The sequence below is a fragment of the Oncorhynchus clarkii genome, chromosome 12, assembly GCF_045791955.1.
Source record: "Oncorhynchus clarkii lewisi isolate Uvic-CL-2024 chromosome 12, UVic_Ocla_1.0, whole genome shotgun sequence".
In the NCBI taxonomy this organism is placed as follows: Eukaryota; Metazoa; Chordata; class Actinopteri; order Salmoniformes; family Salmonidae; genus Oncorhynchus; species Oncorhynchus clarkii.
This window is the reverse complement of record NC_092158.1, coordinates 7261971-7279577: the sequence shown is the minus strand read 5'-3', so window position 1 is coordinate 7279577 and position 17607 is coordinate 7261971. Positions and strand designations below refer to the sequence as shown.

The 17607-nt window shown below is 42.0% G+C and overlaps 1 protein-coding gene and 1 long non-coding RNA gene across 14 annotated transcripts in view; one reads left to right on the top strand and one right to left on the bottom strand.

Annotated features, from left to right (window-relative positions):
* LOC139422672 (uncharacterized) overlaps window positions 1–17607 on the bottom strand; it is a 1300889-nt gene that overhangs the window by 971780 nt on the left and 311502 nt on the right. The window contains exon 2 of the long non-coding RNA XR_011635740.1: window positions 15835–15859. This is a non-coding gene — a long non-coding RNA (uncharacterized lncRNA). The remainder of the gene's footprint in view (window positions 1–15834; window positions 15860–17607) is intronic.
* LOC139422670 (transcription factor 4-like) overlaps window positions 1–17607 on the top strand; it is a 411500-nt gene that overhangs the window by 161714 nt on the left and 232179 nt on the right. The gene's annotated exons all lie outside the window — the stretch shown is intronic.

Here is a 17607-nt window from a genome sequence, read left to right as displayed (position 1 = left end):
TGTTGGTGGTTTATATTCTGTTGGTTTATTTTCTGTTGTTGGTTTATATTCTGTTGGTGGCTTATATTCTGTTGGTTTATATTCTGTTTGTTTATATTATGTTGGTGGTTTATATTCTGTTGGTTTATATTCTGTTGCTGGTTTCTATTATGTTGGTGGTTTATATTCTGTTGGCTTATTTCTGTTGGTGCTTTATATTCTGTTGGTGTTTTATATTCTGTTGGTTTATATTCTGTTGGTTTATATTCTGTTGGATAATATTCTGTTGCTGGTTTCTATTATGTTGGTGGTTTATATTCTGTTGGTGGTTTATATTCTGTTGGTGTTTTATATTCTGTTGGTTTATATTCTGTTGCTGGTTTCTATTATGTTGGTGGTTTATATTCTGTTGGCTTATTTCTGTTGGTGGTTTATATTCTGTTGTTGGTTTATATTCTGTTGGTTTATATTCTGTTGGTTTATATTCTGTTGTTGGTTTATATTCTGTTGTTGGTTTATATTCTGTTGGTTTATATTCTGTTGTTGGTTTATATTCTGTTGGTTTATATTCTGTTGGTGGTTTATATTCTGTTGGTTTATTTTCTGTTGGTTTATATTCTGTTGGTGGTTTATATTCTGTTGGTTTATATTCTGTTGGTTTATATTCTGTTGGTGGTTTATTTTCTGTTGGTTTATATTCTGTTGGTTTATATTCTGTTGGTGGTTTATATTCTGTTGGTTTATATTCTGGTGGTGGTTTATATTATTTTGATTTATATTCTGTTGGTTTATATTCTGTTGGTGGTTTATATTCTGTTGGTTTATATTCTGTTGGTGGTTTATATTCTGTTGGTTTATATTCTGTTGGTTTATTTTCTGTTGGTGGTTTATATTATTTTGATTTATATTCTGTTGGTTTATATTCTGTTGATGGTTTATATTCTGTTGGTTTATATTCTGTTGGTGGTTTATATTCTGTTGGTTTATATTCTGTTGATGGTTTATATTCTGTTGGTTTATATTCTGTTGGTGGTTTATATTCTGTTGGTGGTTTATATTCTGTTGGTTTATATTCTGTTGGTGGTTTATATTCTGTTGGTTTATTTTCTGTTGTTGGTTTATATTCTGTTGGTTTATATTCTGTTGGTTTACATTCTGTTGTTGGTTTATATTCAGTTGGTTATATTCCGTTCTTGGTTTATATTCTGTTGATGGTTTATATTCTGTTGGTTTGTATTCAGTTTGTTTATATTCTGTTGATGGTTTATATTCTGTTGGTTTATATTCTGTTGGTGGTTTATATTCTGTTGGTGGTTTATATTCTGTTGGTTTATATTCCGTTGGTGGTTTATATTCTGTTGGTTTATATTCTGTTGGTGGTTTATATTCTGTTGGTGGTTTATATTCTGTTGGTGGTTTATATTCTGTGTTTATATTCTGTTGGTTTATATTCTGTTGGTGGTTTATATTCTGTTGGTGGTTTATATTATGTTGGTGGTTTATATTCTGTTGGTGGTTTATATTCTGTTGGTTTATATTCTGTTGGTGGTTTATTTTCTGTTGGTTTATATTCTGTTGGTGGTTTATATTCTGTTGGTTTGTATTCAGTTTGTTTATATTCTGTTGGTTATATTCTGGTGGTTTATATTCTGTTGGTGGTTTATATTCTGGTGGTTTATATTCTGTTGGTGGTTTATATTATGGGGGTTTATATTCTGTTGGTGTTTTATATTCTGTTGGTTTATATTCTGTTGGTGGTTTATATTCTGGTGGTGGTTTATTTTCTGTTGGTTTATATTCTGTTGTTGGTTTATATTCTGTTGGTGGTTTATATTCTGTTGGTGGTTTATATTCTGTTGGTTTATATTTTGTTGCTGGTTTATATTCTGTTGGTTTATATTCTGTTGGTGGTTTATATTCTGTTGGTTTATTTTCTGTTGGTGGTTTATATTCTGTTGGTTTATATTCATTTGGTTTATATTCTGTTGGTTTGTATTCAGTTGGTTTACATTCTGTTGTTGGTTTATATTCAGTTGGTTATATTCCGTTCTTGGTTTATATTCTGTTGATGGTTTATATTCTGTTGGTTTGTATTCAGTTTGTTTATATTCTGTTGATGGTTTATATTCTGTTGATTTATATTCTGTTGGTGGTTTATATTCTGTTGGTGGTTTATATTCTGTTGGTGGTTTATATTCTGTTGGTTTATATTCTGTTGGTGGTTTATATTCTGTTGGTTTATATTCTGTTGGTGGTTTATATTCTGTTGGTGGTTTATATTCTGTTGGTGGTTTATATTCTGTTGGTTGTTTATATTCTGTTGGTTTATATTCTGTTGGTGGTTTTTATTCTGTTGGTTTATATTCTGTTGGTGGTTTATATTCTGTTGGTTTATATTCTGTTGGTTGGTTTATATTCTGTTGGTTTATATTCTGTTGGTGGTTTATATTCTGTTGATGGTTTATATTCTGTTGGTTTGTATTCAGTTTGTTTATATTCTGTTGGTTATATTCTGGTGGTTTATATTCTGTTGATGGTTTTTATTCTGTTGGTTTGTATTCAGTTTGTTTATATTCTGTTGGTTATATTCTGGTGGTTTATATTCTGTTGGTGGTTTATATTCTGGTGGTTTATATTCTGTTGGTGGTTTATATTATGTTGGTGGTTTATATTTTGTTGGTGGTTTATATTCTGTTGGTTATATTCCGTTTTTGGTTTATATTCTGTTGATGGTTTATATTCCGTTGGTTTATATTCAGTTTGTTAGATTCTGTTGTTGGTTATATTCTGTTGGTGGTTTATATTCTGTTGTTGGTTTATATTCTGTAGGTTTATATTATTTTGGTTTATATTCTGTTGGTTTATATTCTGTTGGTTTATATTCTGTTGGTGGTTTATATTCTGTTGGTGGTTTATATTCTGTTGGTGGTTTATATTCTGTTGGTTGTTTATATTCTGTTGGTGGTTTATATTCTGTTGGTGGTTTATATTCTGTTGGTTTATATTCTGTTGGTTTATATTCTGTTGGTGGTTTATATTCTGTTGGTTTATATTCTGTTGGTTTATATTCTGTTGGTTGTTTATATTCTGTTGGTTTATATTCTGTTGGTGGTTTATATTCTGTTGGTGGTTTATATTCTGTTGGTTTATATTCTGTTGGTGGTTTATATTCTGTTGGTTTATATTCTGTTGATGGTTTATATTCCGTTGGTTTATATTCAGTTTGTTAGATTCTGTTGTTGGTTATATTCTGTTGGTGGTTTATATTCTGTTGATTTATATTCTGTTGGTTTATATTCTGTTGGTTTATATTCTGTTGGTGGTTTATATTCTGTTGGTTTTTATTCTGTTGGTTTATATTCTGTTGGTTATATTCTGTTGATTTATATTCTGTTGCTGGTTTATATTCTGTTGCTGGTTTATATTCTGTTGGTGGTTTATATTCTGTTGGTTTATATTCTGTTGGTTATATTCTGTTGGTTTATATTCTGTTGGTGGTTTATATTCTGTTGGTTATATTCTGTTGATTTATATTCTGTTGCTGTATTATATTCTGTTGGTGGTTTATATTCTGTTGGTGTTTTATATTCTGTTGGTTTATATTCTGTTGCTGGTTTCTATTATGTTGGTGGTTTATATTCTGTTGGTTTATATTATGTTGGTTTATATTCTGTGGATTGTTTATATTCTGGTGGTTTATATTCTGTTGGTTTATATTCTGTGGGTGGTTATATTCTGTTGGTTTACATTCTGTTGTTGATTTATATTCTGTTGGTTATATTCCGTTCTTGGTTTATATTCTGTTGCTGGTTTATATTCTGTTGGTTTATATTCTGTGGATTGTTTATATTCTGGTGGTTTATATTCTGTTGGTGGTTTATATTCTGTTGGTTTATATTCAGTTGATGGTTTATATTCTCTGTTGGTTTATTTTCTGTTGGTTTATATTCTGTTGGTTTATATTCTGTTGGTTTATATTCAGTTGGTTTATATTCTGTTGGTTTATATTCAGTTGGTTTACATTCTGTTGTTGATTTATATTCAGTTGGTTTATATACTGTTGGTGGTTTATATTCTGTTGGTTAATATTCTGTTGGTGGTTTATATTCTGTTGGTTTATATTCTGTTGCTGGTTTATATTCTGTTGGTTTATATTCTGTTGGTTTTATTTTCTGTTGGTTTTATTTTCTGTTTGTGGTTTATATTCTGTTGGTTTTATTTTCTGTTGTTGTCTTATTTCTGTTGGTGGTTTATATTCTGTTGGTGTTTTATATTCTGTTGGTTTATATTCTGTTTGTTTATATTATGTTGGTGGTTTATGTTCTGTTAGTGGTTTATTTTCTGTTGGTGGCTTATATTCTGTTGGTTTATATTCTGTTGGTGGCTTATATTCTGTTGGTTTATATTCTGTTTGTTTATATTATGTTGGTGATTTATATTCTGTTGGTGGTTTATATTCTGTTGGTGGTTTATATTCTGTTGGTTTATATTCTGTTGCTGGTTTCTATTATGTTGGTGGTTTATATTCTGTTGGTTTATATTCTGTTGCTGGTTTCTATTATGTTGGTGGTTTATATTCTGTTGGCTTATTTCTGTTGGTGCTTTATATTCTGTTGGTGTTTTATATTCTGTTGGTTTATATTCTGTTGCTGGTTTCTATTATGTTGGTTTATATTCTGTTGGATAATATTCTGTTTCTGGTTTCTATTATGTTGGTGGTTTATATTCTGTTGGTGGTTTATATTCTGTTGGTGTTTTATATTCTGTTGGTTTATATTCTGTTGCTGGTTTCTATTATGTTGGTGGTTTATATTCTGTTGGCTTATTTCTGTTGGTGGTTTATATTCTGTTGTTGGTTTATATTCTGTTGGTTTATATTCTGTTGGTTTATATTCTGTTGGTTTATATTCTGTTGTTGGTTTATTTTCTGTTGGTTTATTTTCTGTTGGTGGTTTATATTCTGTTGGTTTATATTCTGTTGGTTTATATTCTGTTGGTGGTTTATATTCTGTTGGTTTATATTCTGTTGGTTTATATTCTGTTGGTGGTTTATATTCTGTTGGTTTATATTCTGTTGGTTTATTTTCTGTTGGTGGTTTATATTCTGGTGGTAGTTTATTTTCTGTTGGTTTATATTCTGTTGTTGGTTTATATTCTATTGGTGGTTTATATTCTGTTGGTGGTTTTTATTCTGTTGGTTTATATTTTGTTGCTGGTTTATATTCTGTTGGTTTATATTCTGTTGGTGGTTTATATTCATTTGGTGGTTTATATTCTGTTGGTTGTTTATATTCTGTTGGTTTATATTCTGTTGGTGGTTTATATTCTGTTGGTTTATATTCTGTTGGTGGTTTATATTCTGTTGGTTTATATTCTGTTGGTGGTTTATATTCTGTTGGTTTATATTCTGTTGGTGGTTTATATTCTGTTGATGGTTTATATTCTGTTGGTTTGTATTCAGTTTTTTTATATTCTGTTGGTTATATTCTGTTGATGGTTTATATTCTGTTGGTTTGTATTCAGTTTGTTTATATTCTGTTGGTTATATTCTGGTGGTTTATATTCTGTTGGTGGTTTATATTCTGGTGGTTTATATTCTGTTGGTGGTTTATATTATGGGGGTTTATATTCTGTTGGTGTTTTATATTCTGTTGGTTTATATTCTGTTGGTGGTTTATATTCTGGTGGTGGTTTATTTTCTGTTGGTTTATATTCTGTTGTTGGTTTATATTCTGTTGGTGGTTTATATTCTGTTGGTGGTTTATATTCTGTTGGTTTATATTTTGTTGCTGGTTTATATTCTGTTGGTTTATATTCTGTTGGTGGTTTATATTCTGTTGGTGGTTTATATTCTGGTGGTTTATATTCTGTTGGTGGTTTATATTCTGTTGGTGGTTTATATTCTGGTGGTTTATATTCTGTTGGTGGTTTATATTATGGGGGTTTATATTCTGTTGGTGTTTTATATTCTGTTGGTTTATATTCTGTTGGTGGTTTATATTCTGGTGGTGGTTTATTTTCTGTTGGTTTATATTCTGTTGTTGGTTTATATTCTGTTGGTGGTTTATATTCTGTTGGTGGTTTATATTCTGTTGGTTTATATTCTGTTGGTTTATATTATGTTGGTTTATATTCTGTTGGTGGTTTATATTCTGTTGGTTTATATTCTGTTGGTGTTTTATATTCTGTTGGTTTATATTCTGTTGCTGGTTTCTATTATGTTGGTGGTTTATATTCTGTTGGCTTATTTCTGTTGTTGGTTTATATTCTGTTGGTTTATATTCTGTTGGTTTATATTCTGTTGGTGGTTTATATTCTGTTGGTGGTTTATATTCTGTTGGTGGTTTATATTCTGTTGGTGGTTTATATTCTGTTGGTGGTTTATATTCTGGTGGTTTATATTCTGTTGGTTTATATTCTGTTGGTTTATATTCTGTTGGTGGTTTATTTGCTGTTGGTTTATATTCTGTTGGTGGTTTATATTCTGTTGGTGGTTTATATTCTGTTGGTGGTTTATATTCTGTTGGTGGTTTATATTCTGTTGGTGGTTTATATTCTGGTGGTTTATATTCTGTTGGTTTATATTCTGTTGGTTTATATTCTGTTGGTGGTTTATATTCTGTTGGTTTATATTCTGTTGGTGGTTTATATTCTGTTGGTTTATATTCTGTTGGTGGTTTATATTCTGTTGGTTTATATTCTGTTGGTGGTTTATATTCTGTTGGTTTATATTCTGTTGGTGGTTTATATTCTGTTGGTTTATATTCTGTTGGTGGTTTATATTCTGTTGGTTTATATTCTGTTGGTTTATATTCTGTTGGTGGTTTATATTCTGTTGGTTTATATTCTGTTGGTGGTTTATATTCTGTTGGTTTATATTCTGTTGGTTTATATTCTGTTGGTGGTTTATATTCTGTTGGTTTATATTCTGTTGGTTTATATTCTGTTGGTGGTTTATATTCTGTTGGTTTATATTCTGTTAGTTTATATTCTGTTCGTTTATATTCTGTTGGTTTATATTCTGTTGGTTTATATTCTGTTGGTTTATATTCTATATTCTGTATTCTTGGTGGTTTATATTCTGTTGTTGGTTTATACGTATTCTGTTGGTTTATATTCTGTTGGTGGTTTATATTCTGTTGTTGGTTTATACGTATTCTGTTGGTTTATATTCTGTTGGTTTATATTCTGTTGATTTATATTCTGTTGGTGGTTTATATTTTGTTGGTGGTTAATATTCTGTTGGTGGTTTATATTCTGTGGGTGGTTTATATTCTGTTGGTGGTTTATATTCTGTTGGTGGTTTATATTCTGTTGGTGGTTAATATTCTGTTGGTTGTTTATATTCTGTGGGTGGTTTATATTCTGTGTGTGGTTTATATTCGTTTGGTGGTTTATATTCTGTTGGTGGTTAATATTCTGTTGGTGGTTTATATTCTGTTGTTGGTTTATATTCTGTTGGTGGTTTATATTCTGTTGTTGGTTTATATTCTGTTGGTGGTTAATATTCTGTTGGTGGTTTATATTCTGTGGGTGGTTTATATTCTGTTGGTGGTTTATATTCTGTTGTTGGTTTATATTCTGTTGGTGGTTTATATTCTGTTGTTGGTTTATATTCTGTTGTTGGTTTATATTCTGTGGGTGGTTTATATTCTGTTGGTTTATATTCTGTTGGTTTATATTCTGTTGGTGGTTTATATTCTGTTGTTGGTTTATACGTATTCTGTTGGTTTATATTCTGTTGGTGGTTTATATTCTGTTGTTGGTTTATACGTATTCTGTTGGTTTATATTCTGTTGGTTTATATTCTGTTGGTTTATATTCTGTTGATTTATATTTTGTTGGTTTATATTCTGTTGGTGGTTTATATTCTGTTGGTTTATATTCTGTTGGTTTATATTCTGTTGGTTTATATTCTGTTGGTTTATATTCTGTTGATTTATATTCTGTTGGTTTATATTCTGTTGGTGGTTTATATTCTGTTGTTGGTTTATATTCTGTTGGTGGTTTATATTCTGTTTATTTATATTCTGTTGGTTTATATTCTGTTGGTTTATATTCTGTTGGTGGTTTATATTCTGTTGGTGGTTTATATTCTGTTGGTGGTTTATATTCTGTTGGTTTATATTCTGTTGGTTTATTTTCTGGTGGTTTATATTCTAGTGGTTTATATTCTATCCCCCACTCTACCCTCCACCTATCCCCCTCTCTACCCTCCATCTACCCCCCTCTCGACCCTCCATCTACCCCCCTCTCTACCCTCCATGTTTCTTTCTCTACCCTCCATCTATCCCCCTCTCTACCCTCCATCTACCCCCCTCTCTACCCTCCATCTATCCCCCTCTCTACCCTCCATGTCTCTCTCTCTACCCTCCATGTCTCTCTCTCTACCCTCCATGTCTCTCTCTACCCTCCATCTACCCCCCTCTCTACCCTCCATGTCTCTCTCTCTACCCTCCATCTACCCCCCTCTCTACCCGCCATGTCTCTCTCTCTACCCTCCATCTAACCCCCTCTATCCTCCATGTCTCTCTCTCTACCCTCCATGTCTCTCTCTCTCTACCCTCCATCTACCCCCCCTCTCTACCCTCCATGTCTCTCTCTCTCTAGCCTCCATCTATCCCCCTCTCTACCCTCCATGTCTCTCTCTCTACCCTCTACCCTCCGTTGTGACCACTTACTCATTATGATCTAAAACTGATCCTAGTTCAGCACTGCTACTCACTTAGGCTATTTTTGAAAATGGGTAGGTAGTGGTTCTGGTAGTGAATGAGAGAAACCTCAGGTGATTGGCTTACTCTATAGTGGTGGCATGCAGGACCCAGGAGAGCTGATGGCCGGTCGATACAGACTGACTGACTGGTCGCAGGTCTGAAGGACTTCTGCAGCATGTCTGCTCCTCTGTTCCTGCTCTTCTCCTCCTCTCCTCCTCCTTTCCTCCTCCTCTCCTCCTCTCCTCAGCAGCTGCAGCCTCTGCTGCTGTCTCCAGCTGTCCCTGACGAATCACCTGCTCTTGTCCAAACAAAGCCACCGTATCCCTCCACCATCCGTCCTCTCCGTCCCTCCCTCCTCCCCGTCCCTCCATCTTCCCTCTCCTTCCCTCCATCCCCAGCCCTCCCTCCTCTCCGCCCCTCCATCCCCAGCCCTCCCTCCTCTCCACCCCTCCATCCCCAGCCCTCCCTCCTCTCTGCCCCTCCATCCCCAGCCGTCCCACCTCCCTGTCCCTCCATCCCCAGCCCTCCCTCCTCTCCGCCCCTCCATCCCCAGCCGTCCCTCCTCCCTGTCCCTCCAGCCCTCCCTCCTCTCCGCCCCTCCATCCCCAGCCGTCCCTCCTCCCTGTCCCTCCAGCCCTCCCTCCGCTCCATCTCTCCATTTCCAGCCCTCCCTCCTCTCCACCCCTCCATCCCCAGCCCTCCCTCATCTCTGCCCCTCCATCCCCAGCCGTCCCACCTCCCTGTCCCTCCATCCCCAGCCCTCCCTCCTCTCCGCCCCTCCATCCCCAGCCGTCCCTCCTCCCTGTCCCTCCAGCCCTCCCTCCTCTCCGCCCCTCCATCCCCAGCCGTCCCTCCTCCCTGTCCCTCCAGCCCTCCCTCCGCTCCATCTCTCCATTTCCAGCCCTCCCTCCTCTCCATCCCTCCATCCCTCCATCTCCAGCCCTCCCTCCTCTCCATCCTACCATTTCCAGCCCTCCCTCCTCTCCATCCTTCCATCTCCAGCCCTCCCTCCTCTCCATCCATCTCCAGCCGTCCCTCCTCTCCATCCCTCCATCTCCAGCCCTCCCTCCTCTCCATCCCTCCATCTCCAGCCCTCCCTCCTCTCCATCCCTCCATTTCCAGCCCTCCCTCCTCTCCATCCCTCCATCTCCAGCCCTCCCTCCTCTCCATCCTTCCATTTCCAGCCCTCCCTCCTCTACATCCCTCCATCTCCAGCCCCTCCTCCTGTCCATCCCTCCATCTCCAGCCCTCCCTCCTCTCCATCCTTCCATTTCCAGCCCTCCCTCCTCTCCATCCCTCCATCTCCAGCCCTCCCTCCTCTCCATCCCTCCATCTCCAGCCCTCCCTCCTCTCCATCCCTCCATCTCCAGCCCTCCCTCCTCTCCATCCCTCCATTTCCAGCCCTCCCTCCTCTCCATCCCTCCATCTCCAGCCCTCCCTCCTCTCCATCCTTCCATTTCCAGCCCTCCCTCCTCTACATCCCTCCATCTCCAGCCCCTCCTCCTCTCCATCCCTCCATCTCCAGCCCTCCCTTCTCTCCATCCTTCCATTTCCAGCCCTCCCTCCTCTCCATCCTTCCATCTCCAGCCCTCCCTCCTCTCCATCCATCTCCAGCCCTCCCTCCTCTCCATCCCTCCATCTCCAGCCCTCCCTCCTCTCCATCCTTCCATTTCCAGCCCTCCCTCCTCTCCATCCCTCCATCTCCAGCCCTCGCTCCTCTCCATCCTTCGATTTCCAGCCCTCCCTCCTCTCCATCCTTCCATTTCCATCCCTCCCTCCTCTCCATCCTTCCATCTCCAGCCCTCCCTCCTCTCCATCCATCTCCAGCCCTCCCTCCTCTCCATCCCTCCTTCTCCAGCCCTCCCTCCTCTCCATCCCTCCATCTCCATCCCTCCCTCCTCTCCATCCTTCCATTTCCAGCCCTCCCTCCTCTCCATCCTTCCATTTCCAGCCCTCCCTCATCTACATCCTTCCATTTCCACCCCTCCCTCCTCTCCATCCCTCCATCTCCAGCCCTCCCTCCTCTCCATCCTTCCATCTCCAGCCCTCCCTCCTCTCCATCCCTCCCTCCTCTCCATCCCTCCATCTCCAGCCCTCCCTCCTCTCCATCCTTCCATTTCCAGCCCTCCCTCCTCTACATCCCTCCATATCCAGCCCCTCCTCCTCTCCATCCCTCCATCCCTCCATCTCCAGCCCTCCCTCCTCTCCATCCTTCCATTTCCAGCCCTCCCTCCTCTACATCCCTCCATCTCCAGCCCCTCCTCCTCTCCATCCCTCCTCCCCATCCATCTCCAGCCCTCCCTCCTCCCCATCCATTTCCAGCCCTCCCTCCTCCCTGTCCCTCCTCCCTGTCCCTCCAGCCCTCCCTCCTCCCCATCCCTCCATCTCCAGCCCTCCCTCCTCCCCATCCATTACCAGCCCTCCCTCCTCCCTGTCCCTCCTCCCTGTCCCTCCAGCCCTCCCTCCTCCCCATCCCTCCATCTCCAGCCCTCCCTCCTCCCCATCCATTTCCAGCCCTCCCTCCTCCCTGTCCCTCCTCCCTGTCCCTCCAGCCCTCCCTCCTCCCCATCCCTCCATCTCCAGCCCTCCCTCCTCTCCATCCTTCCATTTCCAGCCCTCCCTCCTCTCCATCCCTCCATCTCCAGCCCTCCCTCCACCCCATCCATCTCCAGCCCTCCCTCCTCCCCATCCCTCCATCTCCAGCCCTCCCTCCTCCCCATCCATTACCAGCCCTCCCTCCTCTCCATCCCTCCATCTCCAGCCCTCCCTCCTCCCCATCCATCTCCAGCCCTCCCTCCTCTCCATCCCTCCATTTCCATCTGTCCCTCCTCTCCATCCCTCCATCTCCAGCCCTCCCTCCTCTCCATCCATCTCCAGCCCTCCCTCCTCTCCTTTTTCCTTAAGGGTAGCTTTAGTGTAGCTTAACGTCTTCCAGTGAGAAGTAATCGATAGGGTAAGGACTGTTTTTAGAGTGGCTTCTGCAAGACAGCTGAAGGTGTTCCCCAAGGATTGGTGCTAGGAGACATTTATTGTCTCATTATTATTATTATTATTATTATTATTATTATTATTATCATTATTATATTATAAAATAGTCCGGAATCTTCTTCTTACAGCTTCGTTGTCTTGGAGACGAGAACCTCCTCTTCCCCAATCACAATTGGTTTCAATGTCATCGGTTGTCTTAGCACTACTCTTTCCCCACGTGTACATCCTTCCACACACTGTAAACACACAGCCCAGTATCACAAATAAAGACAGCAGGTTTCTTCAGACAGAAACGGTAGGAGGGCGGTTGGTTGGGAGGATGGGTGGGCATTCTACAGTTGAAGTCAGAAGTTTACATACACCTTATCCAAGTACATTTAAATTCAGTTTTTCCACAATTCCTGACATTTAAATCCGAGTAAAAAATTCCCTGTCTTAGGTCAGTTAGGATCACCACTTTATTTTAAGAATGTGAAATGTCAGAATAATAGTAGATAGAATGATTTATTTCAGCTTTTATTTCTTTCTTCACATTCTCAGTGGGTCAGAAGTTTACATACACTCAATTAGTATTTGGTAGCATTGCCTTTAAATTGTTTAACTTGGTTTAAACATTTCGGGTTGCCTTCCACAAGGTTCCCACAATAAGTTGGGTGAATTTTGTCCCATTCCTCCGGACAGAGCTGGTGTAACTGAGTCAGGTTTGTAGGCCTCCTTTGCTCGCACAAGCTTTTTCAGTTCTGCCCACAAATGTTCTATGGGATTGAGGTCAGGGCTTTGTGATGGCCACTCCAATACCTTGACTTTGTTGTCCTTAAGCCATTTTGCCACAACTTTGGAAGTATGCTTGGGGTCATTGTCCATTTGGAAGACCCATTTGCGACCAAACTTTAACTTCCTGACTGATGTCTTGAGATTGCTTCAATATATTCACATACTTTTCCATCCTCATGTTGCCATCTATTTTGTGAAGTGTACCAGTCCCTCCTGCAGCAAAGCACCTCCACAACATGATGCTGCCACCCCCGTGCTTCATGGTTGGGATGGTGTTCTTCGGCTTGCAAGTCTCCCCCCTTTTTCCTCCTAACATAACGATGGTCATTATGGCCAAACAGTTCTATTTTTGTTTCATCAGACCAGAGGACATTTCTCCAAAAAGTACGATCTTTGTCCCCATGTGCAGTTGCAAACCGTAGTCTGGCATTTTTATGGCGGTTTTGGAGCAGTGGCTTCTTCCTTGCTGAGCGGTCTTTCAGGTTATGTCGATATAGGACTCATTTTACTGTGGCTACTTTTTTTTCTGAGGTCTTGGCTGATTTCTTTTGATTATTTTGATGTCAAGCAAAGAGGCACTGACTTTGTGACTTCAACTGTATCAAAAAGTGCAAATTAATCCCAGAACAGCAGCAAAGGACCTTGTGATGATGATGGAGGAAACCGGTACAAAAATATTTTTATCCACAGTAAAACGAGTGCTATATCGACATAACCTGAAAGGCCGCTCAGCAAGGAAGAAGCCACTGATCCCTCTACACTCTAACCACTAGGCTACCTGCTGCCTCTACACTCTAACCACTAGTCTACCTGGCGCCTCTACACTCTAACCACTAGGCTACCTGCCACCTCTACACTCTAACCACTAGGCTACCTGCCACCTCTACACTCTAACCACTAGGCTACCTGCCACCTCTACACTCTAACCACTAGGCTACCTGCCACCTCTACACTCTAACCACTAGTCTACCTGCCACCTCTACACTCTAACCACTAGTCTACCTACCACCTCTACACTTTAGCCACTAGTCTACCTGCCACCTCTACACTCTAACCACTAGTCTACCTACCACCTCTACACTCTAACCACTAGTCTACCTACCACCTCGACACTCTAACCACTAGTATACCTACCACCTCTACACTCTAACCACTAGTCTACCTGCCACCTCTACACTCTAACCACTAGTCTACCTGCCACCTCTACACTCTAACCACTAGTCTACCTACCACCTCTACACTTTAGCCACTAGTCTACCTGCCACCTCTACACTCTAACCACTAGTCTACCTACCACCTCTACACTCTAACCACTAGTCTACCTGGCGCCTCTACACTCTAACCACTAGTCTACCTACCACCTCTACACTCTAACCACTAGTCTACCTACCACCGCTACACTTTAACCACTAGTCTACCTGTCACCCCTACACTCTAACCACTAGTCTATCTACCACCTCTACACTTTAACCACTAGTCTACCTGTCACCCCTACACTCTAACCACTAGTCTATCTACCACCTCTACACTCTAACCACTAGTCTACCTACCACCTCTACACTCTAACCACCAGTCTACCTGCCACCCCTACACTCTAACCACTAGTCTACCTGCCACCTCTACACTCTAACCACTAGGCTACCTGCTGCCTCTACACTCTAACCACTAGGCTACCTACCACATCTACACTCTAACCACTAGTCTACCTGCCGCCTCTACACTCTAACCACTAGTCTACCTGCCGCCTCTACACTCTAACCACTAGGTCACTAACCACTAGTCTACCTACCACCTCTACACTCTAACCACTAGTCTACCTACCACCTCTACACTTTAGCCACTAGTCTACCTGCCACCTCTACACTCTAACCACTAGTCTACCTACCACCTCTACACTTTAGCCACTAGTCTACCTGCCACCTCTACACTTTAGCCACTAGTCTACCTGCCACCCCTACACTCTAACCACTAGGCTACCTGCCACCTCTACACTCTAACCACTAGGCTACCTGCCACCTCTACACTCTAACCACTAGGCTACCTGCCACCTCTACACTTTAGCCACTAGTCTACCTGCCACCTCTACACTCTAACCACTAGTCTACCTACCACCTCTACACTCTAACCACTAGTCTACCTGCCACCTCTACACTCTAACCACTAGTCTACCTGCCACCTCTACACTCTAACCACTAGGCTACCTGCTGCCTCTACACTCTAACCACTAGGCTACCTACCACATCTACACTCTAACCACTAGTCTACCTGCCGCCTCTACACTCTAACCACTAGTCTACCTGCCGCCTCTACACTCTAACCACTAGGTCACTAACCACTAGTCTACCTGCCACCTCTACACTCTAACCACTAGTCTACCTGCCTCCTCTACACTCTAACCACTAGTCTACCTGCCGCCTCTACACTCTAACCACTAGGCTACCTGCCTCCTCTACACCCTAACCACTAGGCTACCTGCCGCCTCTACACTCTAACCACTAGGCTACCCTGCCACCTCTACACTCTAACCACTAGGCTACCTGCCGCCTCTACACTCTAACCACTAGGCTACCCTGCCACCTCTACACTCTAACCACTAGGCTACCTGCCACCTCTACACTCTAACCACTAGGCTACCCTGCCACCTCTACACTTTAACCACTAGTCTACCTGCCACCTCTACACTCTAACCACTAGTCTACCTACCACCTCTACACTTTAGCCACTAGTCTACCTGCCACCTCTACACTCTAACCACTAGTCTACCTACCACCTCTACACTCTAACCACTAGTCTACCTACCACCTCTACACTTTAGCCACTAGTCTACCTGCCACCTCTACACTCTAACCACTAGTCTACCTACCACCTCTACACTTTAGCCACTAGTCTACCTGCCACCTCTACACTTTAGCCACTAGTCTACCTGCCACCCCTACACTCTAACCACTAGGCTACCTGCCACCTCTACACTCTAACCACTAGGCTACCTGCCACCTCTACACTCTAACCACTAGGCTACCTGCCACCTCTACACTCTAACCACTAGGCTACCTGCCACCTCTACACTTTAGCCACTAGTCTACCTGCCACCTCTACACTCTAACCACTAGTCTACCTACCACCTCTACACTCTAACCACTAGTCTACCTGCCACCTCTACACTCTAACCACTAGTCTACCTGCCACTTCTACACTTTAGCCACTAGTCTACCTGCCACCTCTACACTCTAACCACTAGTCTACCTGCCACCTCTACACTCTAACCACTAGGCTACCTGCCACCTCAACACTCTAACCACTAGGTTACCTGCCTCCTCTACACTCTAACCACTAGGCTACCTGCCACCTCTACACTTTAACCACTAGTCTACCCTGCCACCTCTACACTTTAACCACTAGTCTACCTGCCACCTCTACACTCTAACCACTAGTCTACCTACCACCTCTACACTTTAACCACTAGTCTACCTGCCACTTCTACACTCTAACCACTAGTCTACCTGCCACTTCTACACTCTAACCACTAGTCTACCTGCCACCTCTACACTTTAACCACTAGTCTACCTGCCACCTCTACACTCTAACCACTAGTCTACCTACCACCTCTACACTTTAACCACTAGTCTACCTGCCACTTCTACACTCTAACCACTAGTCTACCTGCCACTTCTACACTCTAACCACTAGGCTACCTGCCACTTCTACACTCTAACCACTAGGCTACCTGTCACCCCTACACTCTAACCACTAGTCTACCTACCACCTCTACACTCTAACCACTAGGCTACCTGCCACCTCTAAACTCTAACCACTAGGCTACCTGCCACTTCTACACTTTAGCCACTAGGCTACCTGCCACCTCTACACTCTAACCACTAGTCTACCTACCACCTCTACACTCTAACCACTAGTCTACCTGCCACCTCTACACTCTAACCACTAGTCTACCTACCACCTCTACACTCTAACCACTAGTCTACCTGCCACCGCTACACTCTAACCACTAGTCTACCTGCCACCTCTACACTCTAACCACTAGGCTACCTGCCTCCTCTACACTCTAACCACTAGTCTACCTACCACCTCTACACTCTAACCACTAGTCTACCTGCCACCTCTACACTCTAACCACTAGTCTACCCTACCACCTATACACTCTAACCACTAGTCTACCTGCCACCCCTACACTCTAACCACTAGTCTACCTACCACCTCTACACTCTAACCACTAGTCTACCTGCCGCCTCTACACTCTAACCACTAGTCTACCTGCCACCTCTACACTCTAACCACTAGTCTACCTGCCAACTCTACACTTTAACCACTAGGCTACCTACCACCTCTACACTCTACCCACTAGACTACCTGCCACCTCTACACTCTAACCACTAGGCTACCTACCACCTCTACACTCTAACCACTAGTCTACCTACCACCTCTACACTCTAACCACTAGTCTACCTGCCACCTCTACACTCTAACCACTAGTCTACCTACCACCTCTACACTCTAACCACTAGTCTACCTACCACCTCTACACTCTAACCACTAGTCTACCTGCCACCTCTACACTCTAAACACTAGGCTACCTGCTGTCTCTACACTCTAACCACTAGTCTACCTACCACCTCTACACTCTAACCACTAGTCTACCTGCCACCTCTACACTTTAACCACTAGGCTACCTGTCACCTCTACACTCTAACCACTAGTCTACCTACCACCTCTACACTCTAACCACTAAGCTACCCTACCACCTCTACACTCTAACCACTAGTCTACCTGCCTCCTCTACACTCTAACCACTAGGCTACCTTGCCACTTCTACACTCTAACCACTAGGCTACCTGTCACCCCTACACTCTAACCACTAGTCTACCTACCACCTCTACACTCTAACCACTAGGCTACCTGCCACCTCTACACTCTAACCACTAGGCTACCTGCCACTTCTACACTTTAGCCACTAGGCTACCTGCCACCTCTACACTCTAACCACTAGTCTACCTACCACCTCTACACTCTAACCACTAGTCTACCTGCCACCTCTACACTCTAACCACTAGTCTACCTACCACCTCTACACTCTAACCACTAGTCTACCTGCCACCGCTACACTCTAACCACTAGTCTACCTGCCACCTCTACACTC